The following is a 7,801-nucleotide window of genomic DNA, read 5'->3' as shown; positions in this document are numbered from 1 at the left end:
CTAAATCTATCAAATTTACAAATAATATCTAGAATTTAGTGAACTTATACAAGGCTCTCCCTATAGTTTCAACACAGAAAACTAATAGATGCTAGAATATAGACTGCAACCAAACAGAAGCAGCAAAACTCAAAAACAAGATCATCATGAGAAAGGACTTCCAAGGAATTCCTTCAGTAGAAGTAAATGATGCAGGTATACTCAGGGGGAAGAAAAAAAGACTAAGATGAGGGTTATCTATTAAACAATGGTATTTCTAATCAGCCTATCAATACTGTTATCACTTGTTTATAGTATTTCATGTTGTATTTAATACAGTAAGAATTAAAGTCAGATGATATGATTGGATCATTTAAGTTTATAAAAGAGCTGTTTGCTGATGAACTCTAGATGATGATTTGGCCAAGAGATCACTCTGCCTGTAGTAAGAGCTGGTCAATCCAAAGAACCAATTACACCCTATACCCTTGGGTTTGCATAAAGCTGGGTTTATTTGCAACCCTCCTCCCCTCCTTCTGGGAGGTAAAGGCCAGGAAATGAAAGGTTATTTTCTGCTTGGAAGGTCTTGTAAGAAGAACTTGATAGTTTCACACAGAGGTGCCCCATTCATAATCACAACACCTAACAATGAACTGGCTGTTCAGAGCTGCTTTAAATTCAAATGGGAAGACTAACGAACATCTCCAAAGCATTCCTAACCCCCAATCTCTTTTAAAAATCAATTGTTTCCAAAACCCCTCCTTATGTTTCTATAGCAAACAGCTGCACAAGATAAACAAAGTGAAAAATCATACTGTATAGATGCTCTGTGCAGAGCCAAGATAAAGGAAGCTACAAAATGGAAGAATTCTTTCACAAACAATTCCTAATACACAACGCAGGACAAGAGATTATACCACGCGTTATAACACAAGGTCTCCTAGCTGGGGGAATCAGTAATTCAAGGTTCTTCCGATCTTGTGATGCAGGCACTCCACCGTATGACTCAAACTCTCCTTGTAGCATACATTTTACACTCTGCCCCTTTGATATCTCATAGAAGGTATATCATAATGAATTGGAGGAATTTAATTGCAACTGAACATAATTGATACACAATTTCCTAATAAACCCAAATGAAGAGATAATTTCCTGATATATTCTTTCTTTTTAAATCAGCAGTAAGAGAAGTATATTCCTAATACATTCTAAATGAGGCATGTTATTACAGCTGAATTATTACAAAAGGCTTCTTTTCATGTAGTCATACTGGCTTGAAACAGCAAGGAATCTGTGGCTCACTAATAAATGCATGGTAATCACATGTTTTCTTATTTTCTAGATGACTTCATGGATTATTTAATTTTAAATGTCCTCTACACTTAAAGGTGATTAAAAGCCAAATACTGCAACAACTGTGGAACAATGCATTCTATGGTTAATGTGCTGTGGTTACTTATAGTGGGATATTTTGAAATATCTGAGAAATCTAGAAAACAGGAAACCTTATTGAAACTACAACTTTTTTAGTCTTGGAATAATCAAACCACAAAACCCAGTGCTATTTGAGGTAGTACTCATAAGCTAAAATTCCCTTTCCCGTCTCTAGTCTACTTTTCTTGTTACTCTTTTCCATCTTCTATTTATTTTATTTAGATTTTTTTTATTCATTTTTTCTTCTTAAACGTGTCTGCCAGAGAACTCCTAAGCATTATGTTCTCTCTTGTGACCACATCTCAACAGGAGAATATGGTTTATTTTAAATATGCTGATACTCTGCATCTTGATTCATTAATTCATTCTTTGATTCAACTTCTACAGCAAAATCCCACCTTGACATGGCAGTCACATATAGTGTAACTAATATCAGGTGAATAAAATGATCTCAATAATCCTACACAACTGTCCAGGAGGTTCGAAGGTTCAACAGTTTATGGTTGGTTATCGTCTCCTCAGGTCTTCACACGGTCTTCCTTCTGTTCATCTTGAAGACAGGCTATATGCATAATTCAATTTTGCATTCCCCATATACCTCACATGGTGCCTAGTGTATAGGTGTGACAAGCAAATTTATGCTTAATAGATTTATATTTGTCCTGTTTGCTTTTAGTATCACAAACTCAATGAGGCCTATTAATTATCTCTTCCTCTTTAAATTGTTTTGTCTTTTAATTTAAAAATCTTCAATTTGACCACATTTTAATATATTCTATATTGACAAATTAGTATCCATATCTTGCAAAGTTTGACAATTTTTTAAAACCTTTCCTTCTTGCTTTGTATACAAGTCAAATCTTTGGGATTTTAGTTGGTGCTTTTCTGTTGTTCAGTTTAGGGACTCCATTGTTTTAATTTTCACCATATGTATGTATATCTGTGTGTGTGTATATATATATATATATATGTATATATATGTATGTATATTTGAAGATCAGAATACATAAATCCATTTTTCAGCACATATTGTAAATATTTAGCAGACAATATCCCAGTCAAAATTCTTTCATGAATTCAATAACCACTGACCATTATAAATCCAGGAAAATCATATTGTTCTATGTGGCAGGTTTTTAGAAAAGACCTAAGAGAGCTTTAACTAAGGGGCCAGGGACATTACTATGCATTTGTCTATTTAACCTTGATTCAAGAAATAAGAGCATTGTGAGTATTTCTATGGAAGCTCAACCACCCAACATAAAGCCTTGTAAGATAATAATAAAAGTCCTCATCCACCTCTACAGGCCTCTTAACACCTGCCACCCAGTGAAGATTCCTGTGGAACCCAACTCAGACTCCCTCCTTACACGCTTATTGTTACTTGTGACAAGGTCCATGAACCATTCTAAAGATGCTATCCACCTTCTAATATCCTGCACAACCCTAAATTATGCACAGCTGAGCCATCAACAGCTAAGGAAAAGGTTCAGAGAATAGCTATTCATAGTACAGCCCAAGATACAACATGAAGACCAAAGGGCATCAAAAGAATGAAGACTCAAAGAACGGAATGCTGGAGCGAGACAGGGAGGCTCTTGAGAGAAAAGGAAACTTTAAGACAGCACTTTCACAAGGGATTGAGACAAGTGACCCCATTTATCTACACAGAGCACGTTTCGTTTAATTAGTTATCTCAGCAGGAAGAATCTGTGATTCAAAGAACATCACAAAGGGCAGGTAATATTCAGATATACCTCTTAAGCATCCTTAAAAACCAACTAGAGAAACAACTTTGAAGAAAAGAAGGAAGGAAGGGGAAGGAGGGAGGAAGAAGGAAAGAAAATCCTGACAGTTTGTCAGAGACTGACCTGGCTGTTTGCATTCCCTCAGATGCAGTTGAAGCACATATAATTCATTTTTTACCACAGGTAGTCTGTTTCCATATTGAATGACATGTAATGTTGTATTTCTGAAGGATACAAAGTAGGTTAATGATAATAGTATTAGAATTACACTCTTCCTTCAAAAAATGTACACGCCAGGACAAAACTTGAATGCAAGTCAAGCGTAACCCTAAATTTGTATGACTTGACACACAGTCCACCAACACATAACTGACAATTCCAGTAGCAGTAACGGGAACCCATTCCATTTTTATCACATTATACAATTACAATTTAAAAAGCACTTTGGGAAGACAGTGAGTTTCATTTAAACAACAATGTTTGAAGAAGTTTTACAAAATTTCATAATAATTACCTCTACTGATAAAAAAGACATGCTTCCTGTAAAAAAAATAATATGGAAAAATTTAAATAAGATAATAAAGAGCACTTTACTATCGCACACACAAACTGAAAATAAAATGTTTATAAATTTCTTTTCAGGTGTATTGAATAATATAAAATATAACTATTATAAAGTGTACAGTATATACTCTGGTTATTTAATAGTACATAATAATGAGCATTTCAACTGTTCCTAATTATTTGCTTTTTAAATAATACTGGGATAAACATATACTATATATATAACTATACCTATCTCTGATTATTTCTTCAAGAGTAATTTCTACAAATGAAAATGGGGGACTACAAGGTATGAATATGTTTAAGTTTTTCCTCCATATATTGCTGAAATAGTTGCCAAGAAATAAAGTACCCAATGCATGCTTTCCTCAGTAGGGTATGAGACTATTTAGCCTTACAGTTTCCTCAGTCTTATCAGTTTTTAAAATTTCTGCCAAAACAAGAAGCAAAAAAAAGAAAAAGAAAAGTAAAAATACATAGGTTGTGGTTTTCTTTGGCCCTTTTGTTAAAAATGCTACAAATATAAAAAGTAAGTTATATTTATAACTAATTTATGATGAGATTCTTATTTTGTCTTTTTTTTGGGGGGGAGGGTCTGTCTTCCCCTATAGCCTACCAGTCATACTCTATCACTACTGTGAGGGTAAGTCTCCATGCCCGTGTGAGTCTAGCACAGAGTCTGGTACATAACTAGTGGTCAAAATTATTCACTGGGTGCATAAATGATTGTATTTTTATTAACATCCACTTTTCTTTATCAGTATTTTTGCTTGACTTGAAATGACAAAGTTTCTATCTTTGATCAGACTCTAGTCAGGCTCCTCTGAGCTCTCTTCTTGACTAGGCCTTAACACAGAAATGACAGACTTTCAACACAAATGATTTTATCTGTCCCCTTCTGCTAACATTAAATTACTTTAAACAAACACTAAAATAGTTTCTAACAGTTCAGGGCTGCACCCCTAGAATGATCCCAAACCCCTTAATCACCTGCCTAAGAAAGCTCAAGGCTGCCAATAGAATTGACTGGTTTTTTACTAGCTAGCACCTGATAGTAGGCCCCTAACTAGATGTCCTTAGAACATTTACTGAAAAGGGTCTTATAATTGTTAATACATTCTCTATCTCTTTGAAATTTCTCCTATAATCCAGGAGTGTCTTTCTCAAGGACCTGAAAGCCTTTCCTTTATTTTTTATTTTTTTTTCTTTTTAATTTTTATTTTTATTGGAGGCTAATTATTTTACAATATTATATTGGTTGGTTTTGCAATATATTGACATGAATCTGCCCCGGGTGTACATGAGTTCCCCCTCCCAAACCCCCCCACCACCTCCCTCCTCCCTTTATCCTCCCTCTGGGTCATCCCCGCACACCAGCCCCGAGCATCCTGTAACATGCATCAACCCTGAACTGGTGATTCGTTTCACATATGATAATATACATGTTTCAATGCCATTCTCCCAAACCATCCCACCCTCACCCTCTCCCACAGAGTCCCAAAGACTGTTCTATACATCTGTGTCTCTTTTGCTGTCTCGTATACAGGGTTATCATTTGCATCTTTCTAAATTCCATATATATGCATTAGTATATTGTATTGGTGTTTTTCTTTCTGGCTTACTTCACTCTGTATAATAGGCTCTGGTTTCATCCACCTCATTAGAACTGGTTCAAATGCATTCTTTTTAATGGCTGAAAAATACTCCATTGTGTATATGTACCAAAGCTTTCTTATCCATTCGTCTGCTGATGGACATCTAGGTTGCTTCCATGTCCTGGCTATTATAAACAGTGCTGCAATGAACATTGGAGTACATGTGTCTCTTTCAATTCTGGTTTCCTTGGTGTGTATGCCCAGGAGTGCGATTGCTGGATCATATGGCAGTTCTATTTCCAGTTTTTTGAGGAATCTCCACACTGTTCTCCATAGTGGCTGTACTAGTTTGCATTCCCACCAACAGTGTAAGAGGGTTCCCTTCTCTCCACACCCTCTCCAGCATTTATTGCATGTAGACTTTTGGATAGCAGCCATTTTGACTGGTGTGAAATGGTATCTCATTGTGGTTTTGATTTGCATCTCTCTGATTATGAGGGATGTTGAGCATTTTTTCATGTGTTTGTTAGCCATCTTTATGTCTTCTTTGGAGAAATGTCTGTTTAGTTCTTTGGCCCATTTTTTGATTGGGTCATTTATTTTTCTGGAATTGAGCTGCAGAAGCTGCTTGTATATTTTTGAGATTAATCCTTTATCCGTTGCTTCATTTGCTATTATTTTCTCCCATTCTGAAGGCTATCTTTTCACCTTGCTTATAGTTTCCTTTGCTGCAGAAGCTTTTGATTTTAATTAGGTCCCATTTGTTTATTTTTGCTTTTATTTCCAATATTCTGGGAGGTGGGTCTTGGAGGATCCTGCTGTGATTTATGTCAGAGAGTGTTTTGCCTACGTTCTCCTCTAGGAGTTTTATAGTTTCTGGTCTTACATTTAGCTCTCTAATCCATTTTGAGTTTATTTTGGTGTATGGTGTTAGGAAGTGTTCTAGTTTCATTCTTTTACAAGTGGCTGACCAGTTTTCCCAGCACCACTTGTTAAAGAGACTGTCTTTTCTCCATTTTATATTCTTGCCTCCTTTGTCAAAGATAAGGTGTCCATAGGTGCATGGATTTATCTCTGGGCTTTCTATTTTGTTCCATTGATCTATATTTCTGTCTTTATGCCAGTACCATACTGTCTTGATGACTATGGCTTTGTCGTAATACACCACATTAACAAACTGAAAAATAAAAATCATATGATTATCTCAATAGATGCAGAGAAAGCCTTTGACAAAATTCAACATCCATTTATGATAAAAACCCTCCAGAAAGTGGGAATAGAAGGGACATATCTCAACATAATAAAAGCTATATATGACAAACCCACAGCAAACATTATCCTCAACGGTGAAAAACTGAAAGCATTTCCCCTAAAGTCAGGAACAAGACAAGGGTGCCCACTCTCACCACTACTATTCAACATAGTTCTGGAAGTTTTGGTTACAGCAATCAGAGCAGAAAAAGACATAAAAGGAATACAAATTGGAAAAGAAGAAGTAAAACTTTCACTGTTAGTTGATGACATGATCCTCTACACAGAAAACCCTAAAGATTCTACCAGAAAACTACTAGAGCTAATCAATGAATACAGTAAAGTTGCAGGATATAAAATCAACACACAGAAATCCTTTGCATTCCTATACACTAATAATGAGAAAATAGAGAAATTAAGGAAACTATTCCATTCACTGTTGCAACGAAAAGAATTAAATACTTAGGAATATACCTACCTAAGGAAACAAAAGACTTGTACATAGAAAACTATAAAACACTAGTGAAAGTAATCAAAGAGGACACTAATAGATGGAGAAATATACCGTGTTCGTGGATTGGAAGAATAAATATTGTAAAAATGAGTATACTACTCAAAGTAATTTATACATTCAATGCAATCCCTATCAAGCTACCAATGATATTTTTCACAGAACTAGAACAAATAATCTCACAATTTGTATGGAAATACAAAAAACCTCGAATAGCCAAAGCAATCTTGAGGAAGAAAAATGGAACTGGGGGAATTAACCTGCCAGACTTCAGGCTCTACTACAAAGCCTTTCCTTTAAAATGTAACGTTCAGGAAGGACAGGGCCAGTGTCCTGTGTATCTCAGACACTGCAGGAGGCCTGAATCCTAACTTCAATTTGTTGTTGTTTAGTCACTCAGTGGTGTCCAACTCTTTTGCAACCCCATGGACTCTAGCCTGCCAGACTCCTCTGTCCATGGAATTCTCCAGGCAAGAATACTGGAGTGAGTTGACATTTCCTTCTCCAGAGGATCTTCCCAACCCAGAGACAGAACCCATGTCTCCTGCATTGGCAGCCAGATCTTTTACCAATGAGCCACCAAATTTGCCAGCTAATATATAGCTGGGCCAATCAGCATTTACACTCATCAATGCTTTGTAATTTTTCACTTCTGCTATGCTTTAGAGCTCCCACTTACCCCCATCACTACTATCTCATTCTCTCTTTAAAACACCCAG

The sequence above is a fragment of the Moschus berezovskii genome, chromosome 2, assembly GCF_049115385.1.
Source record: "Moschus berezovskii isolate FMDL1 chromosome 2, NW_MosBer_1.0, whole genome shotgun sequence".
Lineage (NCBI taxonomy): Eukaryota > Metazoa > Chordata > Mammalia > Artiodactyla > Moschidae > Moschus > Moschus berezovskii.
Note: the sequence above shows the minus strand (reverse complement) of the source record.